The sequence below is a fragment of the Rissa tridactyla genome, chromosome 7 (assembly GCF_028500815.1).
Source record: "Rissa tridactyla isolate bRisTri1 chromosome 7, bRisTri1.patW.cur.20221130, whole genome shotgun sequence".
NCBI classification, from domain to species: Eukaryota; Metazoa; Chordata; class Aves; order Charadriiformes; family Laridae; genus Rissa; species Rissa tridactyla.
The window spans coordinates 4472405-4486812 of NC_071472.1; the positions used below are offsets into that span (position 1 = coordinate 4472405).

Below are 14408 nucleotides of genomic sequence, written 5' to 3' on the forward strand. Positions count from 1 at the left end.
AAATATTCATTTACTCTACCTTTTCAGTAGTCTCACAAATTAGGCTGCTACATTTAATGCCTGCACTGCCTCTGTTTTTATTATAATGGCAGCTTTCGCATCTGCAATTAGGACTAATTCTGACAGTTACAATTTCTGAGGGATGGTAAACAGTGAACGAGATGTGCAGCAGTGGTATTACACGTGAAAAGCCCTTGTCTCTTTAACCTTGTTGTTTTTTTTTCTCGCAGAGGTTACCTTTTCCCGATGGTGCAAAATCGACTTGACATAACTGTTCATCAGTTTCAGGGTTTTCCCTGGAGGTATTTGCATCAAATCAGCCCAGTCAAGCTTCAAGTTGAAATTGGCAGGCCAGAAACTGACAGGGTAGGGACTGGGAAAGAGACAGCTAAAGTGCAGGCAGCGAGCTGACAGCAGCGGCGGGCAGGCAGGGGGAGAGGGTTCAACACCCGGGGCTGCCGTGTCCTGTCCCCCCCCCGCCGTCCCCCGGCTCCCCCAGGACCCCTCCGCATCCCCCTCCGTCCCCTCCGCATCCCCCTCCCCGGACCGCCCCGCTCCTCCCCGCCCCGAGCGGCCGCGGAGGGGATGAGCGCTGGGATGAGTCCCCGGAGGATGCCGTTTTGGGCAGGGGGGTGTGTGTGTGTGTGTGGGGGGGGGTGTGTGCGTAAAAAATAAAACCAACCCCATAAAGTGGGGCAAAAAGGTGTTGTAAAACAAAAAGCGAAGTTGGCGTCGCTAACAAGCTGCTTTTGCTGCGGTACGTTGCGGAGCAGCGTCGCGTTTCTGCGCTCCGGCTGTTAAGAGAGAGGGAGAAGGTTGTTAATACCAACGAAAACATATTTTGATCAGCTCAAAAAAAAACCACCAGCAACACCCAACCCCTCAACCAACCCAGAAAGACGTTCATCTGCAAAGATAATTGCATTAGAATCAAAACAAACATTTCCTCGAATATGTTATTTCATTTATCCTCTGTCACGGGATGTTGGCGGGGGGGGGGGGGGGGGGGGGCGAGAATCCAAGTAGAAGGATGTGAAAATTAATTTTTAAGAGATTATTGGCCAAATCGGCGTCGTTCCCTGTGACACTCCCCCACCTCGGACAGAATTGTACTTCTTGGAAAATAATCCCACATTTTACGTAGCGTGGAAAGGAGCAGCACAGCGAGGAACGGGCAACACCATCAGACCCATTCCTTCCTTAAAGGCGAAAAAGAGCAACACTGTGTTGCTCTCCTGGGGAAGAGCACTGATAATATATATATGTATGTATAGACTATTTTTTTCCCCCCTAAATATCTATATGTAGCCTTTACCAGATGATTAAAAATCCCTCTCACTTTTCCTACCAGCCTTGTGCTAAAGTAAGCCTTGCTTTCAAACAGTTTTTCAGCTGTGTGTGTGACAGGCATTGGCTGATCTGCTGATGCCCATTCGACAGGCACTGTTGAGCTAAAGTGGTGTGACGGCAGAGTTTTGTTAAGCTGTGAACAAAGGGCTGGAGATGCCTCGCTGGCATCATCCATGTGCATATTGGCCTTGTCACAGTTTTGCTTGATTTAATGCTCTGTTTATTCCTAGATATTAGAACTTAAATTCCAAACAATATGTTTTCGTATACCGCACACAAACTTTATTTTAAAAGCTTTTGCTCCCAAGAACTACAGATCCATTTGTCTGCCCAATATCCATGCAGCAAACATTTAAAACGTAGCTCCCAGAAAAAAAAAAAAAAAGAAATGAAAAAGAGAGGTGGCCGGTAGCCTCTTAACTGTTATCCAGTTAAAAAATGGGATTTCAGTTTAAAAAAAAAAAAAAAGTCTTATAAGGGTAAAAGATTTATTTCTTCTTTGATCATTTGTTGAGAGTTGTTATTTATTTCAACAGTGGATTTTCTTATAAGCTCCTCAGGAGAGGTTGCCCCGTGCGCAGGCAGGGCACGCAGGATGGACTTTCCCAGTGCCATATCATCCCAGCGGTGTGGCGGGGATGAAAGCAGCGCTTTGCAAATACCTGTAAGCGTAGTCGGAGGGACTATCAGCAGGCAGAAATAAAGCAAGCTGGCTTAGTGGCAGGCTAGTGGAAAGGAGCAGCAAACTGGATAAAGATTAAAAAAAAAAATATATATATATGTTCATTAAGTGGCCACAACTTTGCATCTCAGGAGTTCATCAAGAGCATATGGAGCTATATTTAGATTCTGATTCTTCTCTTCCAGAGATGCCGCAGGCTTTATCTGTAGAAAGTTTTGGTTGGGTTTTTTGTTTGTTTGTTTTTTTTTTTTTCCTTCTGGTTTTCTTCCCCCCTTCTTCGTCGCCTTTTGAAACTCTCTTCAGGTTTGCTGCAAGTGTTTGCTAAGAGATTAGTTAGCCAGCTTCCATGGCGGAGGTAGCCCCGGGAAGCAGCCCGTTGCTGGGAGGAATGCTCAGTAGGTCAGGGCGTGAAGATACAAGGAGCTGCCCAACGGAGGCTGGGGATCAGGTATTTCCCTCTTTGTTCCCTATCAGAGACAAAGTGCTTATGGAAAGGTTTGTGGCGAGACATCAAATCCCAGCAGGAGCACAGATGTTCCCACTTTTGCAGGCTTACCGATGAACATTTCGGCTTAAACAAGTTTATGGAATAAAAGATTTATTTATTTTCCCTCAGTAGATGCGGCATCTTAGTTTGATTGTGTAAAGATTGTATCGCTCCAGCCACTCGGGGTTATTTGGTCCAAGGCACCGTGCTTTACTCGAGGGCTATAAGTAGGGATGGGAGAGGGGGGGTGGAGGGGGAGGAGGGAGCGTTGAGCGAAATGAAAGTATTCCTTCTCCAAACAGTGCAGTCTAGAGCCTAAATCTGAAATTGAATCTGCTGGGCAGAACCTGTACAATTTTTCTACCTGCCCTTCGTCTGCTTCCTTTCAACTATGACAGTTTTACTAACTGAAATGAATGGGCTTGCTTTCTCCCGTACCTTTTCTCAGTGCGCGTTTACATCAAGTACTTCAAACAGAGAGCTGGGTGATATATGTAGGGGGACAGCTTGCACAGAATAAGCTTTAATGGTTAATTTTTGTATAGCTTTATAAATGAAAGGGACTTAAACCTACTCGCAGTATAGATCACAAGACCTTATGTGGTCTATTCTTCTCTAGATGCACAAGAGATTTACGTGCCTAAGTCCCATAAGAGTTAATGGGAGTTACGCATGTAAATCTCTTCCACTGTGAGATAATAGACCCTTTTATGTATGGATAGCTGGATTCTTACAAAAATCACCTACTGAACAGTAGACTTTATGTCCTTCCCTCTTAACAAATGTTTAGAAAGCGAGCAGGCCCAGCAGATGAGACCAAGAACCTCCCAAGATGTCTCCAAACCCCCGTGACCCCCCGTGCCCCCGTGGTGGGTGGCAGCCTGGGATCCATCCCCAGGTCTGCCTCGTCCCTTGGGTTGGGTGTCCCGGTTTTGGCCCGCCGTGGGTGACATCGCCAGTCTGGTGGCGATGGGGCCGCATGCGGGCTGACATGGTGTCTCACCTCTCGGCAAGTCCCAGGCAGTGGAGACCTCTCGCTCCATGGGTGGCATAGGAGGTTGGGAAGGGAAGACCTGCCACCTCTCTCCTGGGGGGCTGCGGGCAGCATGGGTGACCTCTGGGTTGCTCTTCTCCCCGTGTCCCTGCGCCCCATCCCACCTGTGCTGGGGGATTCATAGCCCCGAGGTGGGAGACCCCCAGCAGGACCGTCCCGGGATGCTGGCAGAGCACGGTGGCGGTGCCACCATCTCCCACAGCCCAGGTGCTGCTAGTGCCGCACATCTGCTCCCTTCCCGCTCCGGCGCCACCTCCCTCCCTGGGAAAGCAAGCAGGCTTTGCCTCCGATGGGGAGAGAGATATATATATCTATAACTTGGACGATCTGTATCTGCCAGCCATGAGTCAGATCGAGATCTTATCCCCCTGTAACGCGTAGCCGGAGATAGCCGGTGCCACGGCACACGCGTGTCAGTAACGATCCCCGGGTTTTGCTGAACCGCGGCTCTTTTTGCCATCATTGTTTCTTTCCGTCACTCGCCTGCTCCTTCCCGATAGCGATCGGAGGGAGTTGGGCAAGATCCGAGACTTGCCAGCCCTCAGCTCCCAAGGCCTGGCAAAGCACAATCCCCCCCCTCCAAAAAAAAAAACCCCCCAAACCAACCCGTGAGACTGTCAGATTAAATCCAAGGGTTTCTACCAGCGGCGGGATGGGAAAAGCCCATTGTTTGATGATTATCGTATCATCAGCCCCGGCTGATGCGAGGATGCTCCAGGAAAACACACTTCGGTTACAGTTGATTTTCAGATTCCAAAATGGTGCTGCAAAGTCTGTGCATGCCTAATTATATTTTATGCTAGGCTGTGCAATACAAAATGTATGCTGCAGCAATCAGTGAGTTAACAGTATCAATCAATTTGTAAACAGATGAAGTCACTCATTCCCAAACTGGTTTTCCAAAAACAATTACTAAATTACAATAGAAAAAAATTGTACAGTTACTGTATTTGTGTGCTGTGTTACAATCAACATACCAGGGAAACAAAACAATTTAATGCAGAAAAATCATCATTCATCTACATTATAATTGCTTCTTTTTCACATCTACAGGGCGGTTAATTAAAATTGTGATTAAATGCGGTCGCGCTGCCTAAGATGTCTTGCCCAAAACAGGTGGTACAGAATTTAAAAGTAAAAAAAATGTAATTAGCATTGGAAATTGAGAAATTGCCTGTAAGAATCAGTGTTAATTTCAGTCAGTGATGAGGTAATTTATAAATGAATGCAGTGGAGGCTGTGCAAATGCACAATTGCCTTCCTGCCTATTCTTAGCATTCTCAGCATGCAGGTGAAAATGTTTTCAAAATATTGAGGTAATTTGAAAATCAATCCGTGCATTCCGTATCTTCCCCCCCCGTTCGCAGCAAACGCTGAGCAAAACGCTGCCAGGGATGGCACAAGGCATCACTTCTGCACTTTTTTTTTTTTTTTTTTGGGAGGGGGGGAGCGACGTTCCGCGCGCGGTGGCGGCAGCTAGAGTTTAACTCAACAAAATGTTTGGCTAAGATCTTTTTACAAAGGCCAAAAATGTCGATTGAAGTCGCCGGTAATCCCGACTGTCTTCAGCTCCGGTATGTCTTTAAACGATGCGGTATCCAAAAAAGAAAAAAAAAAAAAAGAAAAAAAAAAAAAAGTAACAGCAACCTGCAGTGAGTTGAAATAGCGCAGCACAGATATCGCGAAATAAAAGAGATGCTAATATGGCATGGAAATCATAATGATTTCTCGTTTAAAATTAGCACAGGGCGCTAGAAAAGCCTCGGCAGGACTGAGGCTTTCTGGAAAAAACTCTCTTTTTAAACACATATTTCAAATTTCATCCTGCAACCATAAAAGAATTGCTAACTAGGTTACGCATGCAGAGATTTTTCCCTTAGATGAACTTTGTTTATTGGTATTTTGGTGCTTTCTCTAAACTTTCAGCTAGCAAATGAGAAATGCTAATTCCTAACAACAAAAAAAAAAACAACAAAAAAAAAGACCTGCAGATATAAAAAGCTGGAGGCAAACCTGACAACAAACAGATATTAAAGATTTAAAATCTTCTTGACAGTCAAAAAAAAAAAAAATATAAAAAAGTCCCAGGCACACATTGCTGGAAGTGACATTTCCATGATTTGAACAGTCCTCGTCCCCCTGTTCGGAGCCCTGGCTCGGTTATCTCCCTGGGTATTTAAAAATAACTCGGACTTTTGGTAACGTCGGTCGCTGGGATGTGGGAAAAGCAGTTTGGGTTTTCGAACAGGGACATACAGGTGTCGGTATCAGGCGCGCGATGGCTTTTGAACGCAACGCGCTTTAATTAAAGCAAGCTGGTCTTCCTGCAGAAAGGCTGATTTAGCCATGTAATTTAACTATTGAAACGCTTTCTATTAATTTTTCCTTGACATATAATAATGAACTTTTCTTCCGGCTGACACTTGGTTGGTGGTTGTTGGTTGGTTGTTGGGGTTTTTTTTTACCTTTTGATAAGCCCTGTGCCTTCCGAGGTGATTTCGACGCCGTTTAATTTGCTCCTACAAAATCCCCCGCGCAGGGATTAGGCCCAGGAAGGGATAAGGGCAAGGCCACGCCGTGCCCATCCGCGCTGGACCACTGGGATGCTGCCGGGCGGAGGAGGCGGGATGGTACGGTGGTGGGATGCTATCCCATCCCTGGCTCTGCTGGTACGGGGCTGGGGGAAGGTGAGTGCAGCATCAAGTGCGATGTGTGTGCTCTCCGGCGAGTCAATTAACCTCGCCGTGCTCATTTTCCCTGTCTATGAGACGGGGAAATACTGCCGAACTCATTCACAGGGCTTTCGCGGGGCTTAATATCTCTAAAGCACTCTGCCATTCCCTGGGAGCGCAGAAGAGCGAGGACCATTCGTTGTTTCGTCAGAGGGCAAGCGGATGCCAAGGAATTGGGCTGAGAAAATTATGAATGTATGGTTCTAATAATCAGATTCTCGGAGTTTATTATACAACCGATTATTCTCATTTAGAAGACAATATTGCTTTTAACTCTTCCCCCCCCCTTCCCCAGTTTTCTGCCACTGAATATAAAGAAGCTAACGGTAATCACTGAAGCAATGATGATTATTGACTGAAAGGTATTTTAAAATGTGAGCTCCGTTATGTGGAGCTTGGCAAGCAGCTGCAGTGGCGCGTTTGGACTCCTTATTTCAGTTCAGGGGCTGTAAAAATATACCGAAATATTAGCAAGCCGGCATAGGTGCAATTCCTAACCCGACTGCAGTCGATGGGGGTGCGCGGGGATTCCAGCGGGACACAGACCAGGGAAGTCAGGTTTGATGCCTGGGGCTGGTCGTAGTGGCAAGCTGGAGGATCCCACTCGTTTGGAAATTCAGCCTCGTCAACCCAAATCTAAGTTTGGGCTTTTTCTTTCCTGTCTCGCCTGAACTCCAAGGCGGCGGGAGAACAGGTAGAGCTCTGCTGCCACGCGTCAGTCCTCTCCCCCAGTTACATCTCTGGAGTTTTCTGGGCCCGTTTCCCATGAGGACAGACCAAATGCCATGAGAAACGTGAGCAGGATTTGGCCCCGAAGAGGCAGCGCTCGCTCCCTCATAAACCGAGCCATGGCCATTGTAGTGGTGGGGAAGTGCAGTGAAGGAAAAGTAGCTTCGCCGAGTCCGAAAATAGAAAGTAAACATAAATATTTCTACTTTGCATGTCAGATTTCAATCACCTCTGAAAACAACTGAGCTTCTTGATTTAATTAATTACGGCTTTTTTTTTTTTTTTTTTTTTCTTGGTGTGTGTGTGTGTGTGTGTCTTCGGAAAGAGCCAAATGAAAATATCCTCTTTGTTTTCCCTTTGTAACTACCGGAGCTTTCCTCGAGTTTTAACTCTTCCGCCACCCCAGCACCCTCAGCCTTCCTTTTTCTATGCTCTTCTTATCGCTGCCGTCCCATGGCAAGCCCCAAAGCCTGGAACATTTTGTAACGACTATGTGACAAATTGTTGGGCTTTTATTCGCATCGGACATCTTTTGCCAGGATTGCTTGTTGTTTTTTCTGTTTGGCTGTGTCATGGGACCAAAGGTGGCTGCTTTTGTGCAGCATGTCAAATCTGGTTAACATGCAGCCATTTATCTTTAAAACCCACTCCCGCACAATGGCAGGGGTGTATCGGGCCACTTGTATGGGCTCCAAGCATCAAACATATATATATGTTTATTTTCTTTTCGGTGCCATCCTCTCTGTATGTGTGGATGCACCTCGGGCTGCGGCACCGCGGTGAGCAGGTCATGCAGCAGACAAGATGTTTCATAATTTTGGGAACCTTTTAGAGACAAATCGTACAGTGCAAGTGTAGTGTAACTGAACTGCTGGTTGCCCAGTGAAGTGTAGAAAATCAGATACAGCACAGCCTGAAAGAATGAAACGAGAATTCATATCTATGTACATACATGGTACTTTTTATAAAGAATCCACAGACAGAGAAAAACACATTTATTCCCTTTTTCTCTGCTTATATTTGAGGATTGCGCACGGGCTGTGTGTGTGCGTGTGTGTGTGTATAAATGTGTTTATGTGCACGGTGTATAGTCATACAAATAATATGCCACGAGATATGGGAATAGTTGTATGTGCGATGCATTTATATGCATAAGTGGTAGGTTTGCAGGTTAATGCCTGCTTGACTCTCTGTGCGTGTACATGATGGAAAGGTGCTCAGCACGACAAAAAGACGAATTATCCTAGGGGAAAAAAAAAAAAAAAAGCCCAAATATTAAAAAGCCCCCAAACTTCCACAGCAAAGTTTGCAGCTTTGGGTGCTTTTCCGGTATTTAAGTCACGCAGGAACGTTTCTGACGAAAACGATTTCCTTACAGATACAGCGCTAATTATCAAATAAAGAGGCTGGTAAAGAAATGGGAAAGTTTGATTCAAGAGAAAAACGAGGGCTGGCTGCGAAGTCCTGGTGCCTTTTTGCAGTTGAAGCATTTGAGATAGCGGGACTCAATGTTTTTTTAATGATTTGCTGTGTTGTGTAATAATTATACATATAGCGCAGTGAGGTTACTTGGAGGAACACCGCTCTATGTATGTTGGTTTTTTTTTTGAGCAAAGGACCCAGGAGATTGCCTTTCACTTTGAAAACAATCCCTAATATCAGGAAAATGCTCTGTTTGTTTATGCGTACATAATGCAAGTTTGTCCGCCTGGGAACTGCAGCAAATGGGAGAAGTATGCATGGATTTCACAGGTAACAGGATTACGTGGGCACATAATTGATCCATTTGGAGAAAAAAATGACAGTGCTCTAAAGATGCCTAGGCTTTGGAGATGGAGTTTATGAAACAGGCATTTGTAAATTCAAAGGAATCAATATGTCAATTTTATTACATCTCAGGACCAGCTGGGCATTAAAGGAACAGTAGCCTTTTTAAAATTGCAGCTGCGTATTCTTGCATTGTGTACCTTCCTTAAAAGGCTTTGAATTTTAGAAAATGTACTTTTAGCAGCGCTTTGCACCTTTTCAGTGACCAGTTTGCATGGACAAAAGAAGACACAAAACCTTACATTGTGTCAGTTTTCCTCTTAAGCCGCGGTTGGTAAAAACCGCCGGGCTTCAATTATACCGTGCAAAAATCTTACCAATAAATATATACATGGAAGGAGACTAACGCCTGTTCGTATCCCAAATGTTGAAAAAAATATTTGAGGTTTTCAACCCAGGGCTCATCACATGTTGCAGAGGCCGCATCATAACATGAGATACCTGAACGGGTGCATTAAAGACCACACGTTTAACGTGGTCAGAATCATTGTAAAACAATATCTTCTCTTTCCTTCTCACTGGAGTTTAAACCCCCAGATGATTAAATTTAGTGCAAAGCTTAGTTTTTTCCAAGGAACAAGCAGTCTTCAGCTGGCCAGATTCTGAAATGCAACTTTTCATACACGTCGATGTACGATGTTGAATGGAATTTGGGTTGCAGTGGTGGTTGCCGCCTGTAGGCTCTCAAGGCCACCCCAAAGAGGTTCTAGATCCCAAAGATGCATTCTCAAGGGATTAGTAATGGCCACTGAAGTTTTTCCTTTGTAGAGAAGGAGGTTTGCCAAGGAGCAAGTGGGGTTTTCCAGAATATGTTGTACACTCCTCTACCTGAAAGGCATTTGGTTGAAGGACTGTGTCACTAAAAGCCAAGCTTGGCTCCAGCCTTCAGTAGATATCCTGTTGTCTTCTCCCCTCTGCTTGCTGGTGATGTTGATGCAGATCCGATGGCTACAGCCTACACTGCAACTCCAAATTTATATTTAACATTGACAAAGCACCGATTTGGGGTACCTAACTATGGACGACTCTAGAGGTTCAAGCATACTTCAAAATATTCAAGTTTTTGAGTCCCAGAAAGAGGTACCTAGGATCAATGGCCACTGTTCCCTGAGAGTTCTCTGCCTTCTCAGCTTCCACAGCTTTACCACGATCCTCTCTGATCTTCTATAATGTTCCTCCAGCTCCTTTTGCACAGTTTCCTTTTCTTCGAGCTCATACTTTGCAGGCCATCCTGGCCACAGTCAAGGGCTCTGTACAGTACCCCAACCTGCCCGGTAATTCTATTTTTTCTTGCCTGAGGAGCTCTACTTTCCATAGGGTATGGTTACAGTGTTTCTCCAGTGGTCTGCTAACATTTAACCATGAAAATATACCTTGGATGATGTGGGATCACACCATAAATGGGCTTATTTTATTAGTGAGCAGTGTATAAAACACGTAGAGTACCGTCTCTATATATATATGTATACTCTACTATAGCTCTATCTTCCCTAAACAAAAGCATGAAGTGAATATGGAAGAACAAAACGTCCAGTTTTCCCTGAGAGGGTATGGAAGAGCAGATACAAACAATACGAGCTAGTTAACTAGTGGTCATAGACTTAGCATGAATTAAAACTTTATTATGTAATGATGTACTTTCACGGCATTTTTAAAAATATTCATGTGCTAAGGAAGACATGGAAAAAGGGGTTCAGAGCGTTTTCATAGAAATTTGTGGCATTGTAGGAAATAAAGGTGACCTTCTGCCAAGCAGCGATGCTCAGAATTGATGCAACTATGCATAAATGAAGCTGAGAGAAACTATATAAACTCAATAGATCAAAGCTTACAAAACTTCAGAGGTAAGATTTCCTTTCAGCGTAGCTTTGCCTGTGTGCTTAGTTGTGAAAGGTGTGATGTACACACCCTGTTCATCTCAGCATCCTCCACCCATGATGAGATGCCGAGACAAGCCTTAGCTCTAACTAGTCTAAACCAACATTTTCCAAGCCCCACAGCAATCTCCACTCAAAAGATGTCAACTCTTTCCATGCTTGCTAGAGGAGAGTCAAGGGAGGTAAGAAGAGTTGAAGTGACTTGGCCGAGGCCACCCAGCAGGCCAGCTGGAACTAAAAACCTAGAACTAATAAAACTAGAGGACATATTCTGATCCTGGTTACCTCCGTGCAGTCCCAGAGCCACTCTGCGGGCAGCCTTTATAGTTTGTCACTTCTTTGAATCTAATTCTAGAAGTAAAACAAAGCTTCCCAATGATAAGGTGGGAAAATGGCAAAACGAAACCCTGCCATCGACCTGATTGATGGTTCTTCCACTGAGATCATAACAGCTTCTTCAGAGACTTTTACAATCTCTATAGAAGTGCAGGAGGCACTGCCAATATCCGCAGATCATTGGCATGATAGACCGTAACGGCTTCTTCAGAGCCGTTCCGGTCTATCGTGTCAATGCGTACTTAGGGAGTCCTCAATGCATGGATCATTGACACGGTACTACATAACGGCTCCTTAGAAGCCATTACTGGGTATCAAGTCAATGCATACTTAGGGAGCCCTTAATGCACGGACCCACGCAAGTTGACTTGCTCTGAATACTAACAATCCTGTGGAAGAGTAGTTACTGCGTATGGCGTCGAGGGAGATTATTAATACCCGCCTGCGAGAGCTCGACTCGCGCACCACGCTCCCAACGCCTTTATGCGAGAGGTACCCTTTATGCTCCCGACTCGGAGCGCTGCCTGGGAGAGCTTGAAATCCGTGAACTTTCCCTGCTCCGCTAGCATCGTTTTATTTCATAAAATATGTAAAAAAAGGAAACGTTCTCAATTTGAGATGGGAAAGCCGAGAGGCAGCCCAGGACGGAACATTGAGAGGTGGAATATAAAGCCTTGAGAGTAAGTGGTTGCAATGGAAGTGTTGGCAAAGCCTTACACATGGAGCAAGAGTCAGGTGTCTTTTACCCCTCTCAACTACTTCGCTGTAGTTATCAACGATAGGATGATCCCTGCAAGATGCTTAGCACCAAGCTTGCAGTAACGACCCTCTTGAAGGAGAAATGCTTTGTTAAATACCCCGTCATCCAGCGAGGAGTTTGTCTGGATTTGTGGACCCGGTCCCTGGGGAACATCAGCCGAGACTTTCCCAATCATCGCCGCGCCTCTGCTTCCACCTGCAAAGGCGCATCCCCTTCGTTTGGCTTCCCCCAGACAAGATATCCCCGTACCGAGTTATAAACGCTTCTAGTTTGCTGTTGTTGATATTTTTCTTTTGTGTTCTGCTTACTGACTGACATCTGCTATCATGCTAAGCAGGTGTTCCTGTGTAAACGAACGTGCCCTGTTTGTGTTTCGCCATCCTCGCTACTGCGCACCCAAATGAGCAGCATGATTAAGAATCCTGTAAATTTTTGAAAGGAAACGGATGGCTGCCCTACTAGAACATAATTACACCGTTCCAACATCCGCAGCTCACTGCTGCAGCCGAGTTGGAGAACAGCAGAAATTAATAATATATAATAGCATCATTCTCGTAATTTATAAATGAAATAAAGTAGAGAGGAGATTCTGCTGATATGCATTTTCTTCTTAATTCTAAAAGACAAAGTATAGATTAGAATTTTACTGGGGTGAAACCTGGCCAGCAATATCACACTAGTTGCAAGCGCAGGGCCTGATTCATGACAGGGATTTTGCTTAGGGAAAAGAGCTAATATCTTTTATTGGACTAGGGGAAAAAAATGAGTATACAAAGCCCTCTAAAGGCAGCCCCTGATGAAGGGAGGCTAGGAACCCTCCACCGATCATGTACCTAGTTTTTAGCTTCATTCATTTGTAGGTATTGCAGGAAGACTTTGCTGCGTGCTGCAATTTTTTTTTCCCTGACTGAAATAATACGCTATCACAGGTCACCCCCTCAGAGGGGAGAGAGGATTAATCAGTTAAAGATGTTGTCTAATCTCCGATTTTTGTTGAAAAACAGCAGTGTTTTCAAAAACAATATTTTGAGCTCCAGAGATGTGCCAAAAGGAGCCGTACTGCAAATCACCGCTCAAGCCAAGCCTTGGAGTTGGTGCTCTAGTTACACCTCTCAACCCCACTGGAAAAAATAAGGATACAACTTTCTGAAGACAAAGAACTATTATTTGTAAGGACTAAGCAGCGTGACTTTTATTTTTTTCCATTGCACACGAACAGTCAAGTTAGCTAAATGCTTTTTATTTTTCTTCTGTAGCTACCCAGATACACTCATCTGGGTGATGGTCCAGCTGATTTGTACTTTTACTGGGATAAACTCCAACGGGAGGGTTACCAAAAGAATACAATAGTGTTTACTCACAGGTTAATTAGGGACGTTTTTATAAATTTTGACTCTGCAAAACTGTGGAGAATGATAACTGCTTTGATGGAAAAGGTCAGCACGGATCCCCAAATTTAACCCAGTGAACACAGACGTACCCAGTGAGCCCAGAGAACTGCTTCCCTTTGAAACTAATGGGTATGTTGGAGTCGTATTCTTCCGAAGGGCCCCCTTAATAATTTGTTTCTGAGAAAATATGTGCATAAACAGATTTATTTCATTAACAGGTATTTACTTAAGTGGGCTGTACTGTATTTAAATCTCTGAATAGTTTCCATTACTTCCTCGGCACACTTACTTCAAGTTGACTAATTTTAATAAGGCTAAGGTGCCTAGGGTCTTATTGAGTGTTCAGTTTGATCAATATGGCTAAATTAAAATAGTGCAAAATATAAGCAAATGTACTCTAACAACTCAGTGAAAAATGTGGAGTGCACCAAACATTGATTAGTGTGCCACAGACATTAATTTGTTGCTTTAAGTACACTAATGCTGCTCAGGAACGGCATCTACCTCCGGCACCCCTACGCAGGCTGGGTACTCAAGGAGTCTATTCTGCCCAGCACGACCCTGTTGGCTTTCGTGGCGTCGCCCGCATCTGAAGACGTACTTTAGCTCTGTACCACGTAGAACCGGGTCTGCGCACCCCGGTCTCACCGGCAGCCCTCCTGGCCCAGATTTGGCCCGTTCCAGGAGGAAGAGCATCCCCGTACGGCTCGCAGAGCCAGCCTGGATCACACCTAAGGGAAGCAGAAGGAGGACAGTTGCGATTATTTGCACGAGTGGAGACTATTTATATAATCATATTCATTATGAAGTTGGGGCTATACATCAATTCTATACGTGTATTTTTAAGACAGGCACAGACTCTTAGGGAAGTGGTTATACGTACAAGAAGATACTCGGTTTTGCCCTCCTGTAACACCACAATATTATTGTCATAAAAGATTAATGTCAACCCCCACCTGGTATTAAATTGCTTTCGGTAGCCCTTGCATTCATGTCTGTCTGCACAAGACAAAAACACTTTTAAAGTAACTACATGCATCTTCAACTCGAATTACTGCTATTACTGGGTTACATTTTATTTTTCAAGTGCCTTAGTTGTTCTGGTAGGTATTTTTTTCCCCATGGATATGATGCTCTGCATAAGAATATGGTATCGGGAACTTAATTTTAGGGCAGCAAAAAA

At 44.7% G+C, this 14408-nt stretch overlaps 1 protein-coding gene across 7 annotated transcripts in view; it reads left to right on the forward strand.

The window, feature by feature from the left end:
• ZEB2 (zinc finger E-box binding homeobox 2) overlaps positions 1–14408 on the forward strand; it is a 116958-nt gene that overhangs the window by 14138 nt on the left and 88412 nt on the right. Inside the window, exon 1 of one of the 7 annotated variants that reach the window (XM_054208176.1) lies at positions 1052–1264. The exons of the other annotated variants lie outside the window; for them this stretch is intronic. The gene's annotated coding sequence lies outside the window, so the exon portion shown is untranslated. Of the gene's footprint in view, positions 1–1051; positions 1265–14408 lie in introns of those variants that run through there. 7 annotated transcript variants of the gene reach the window in all.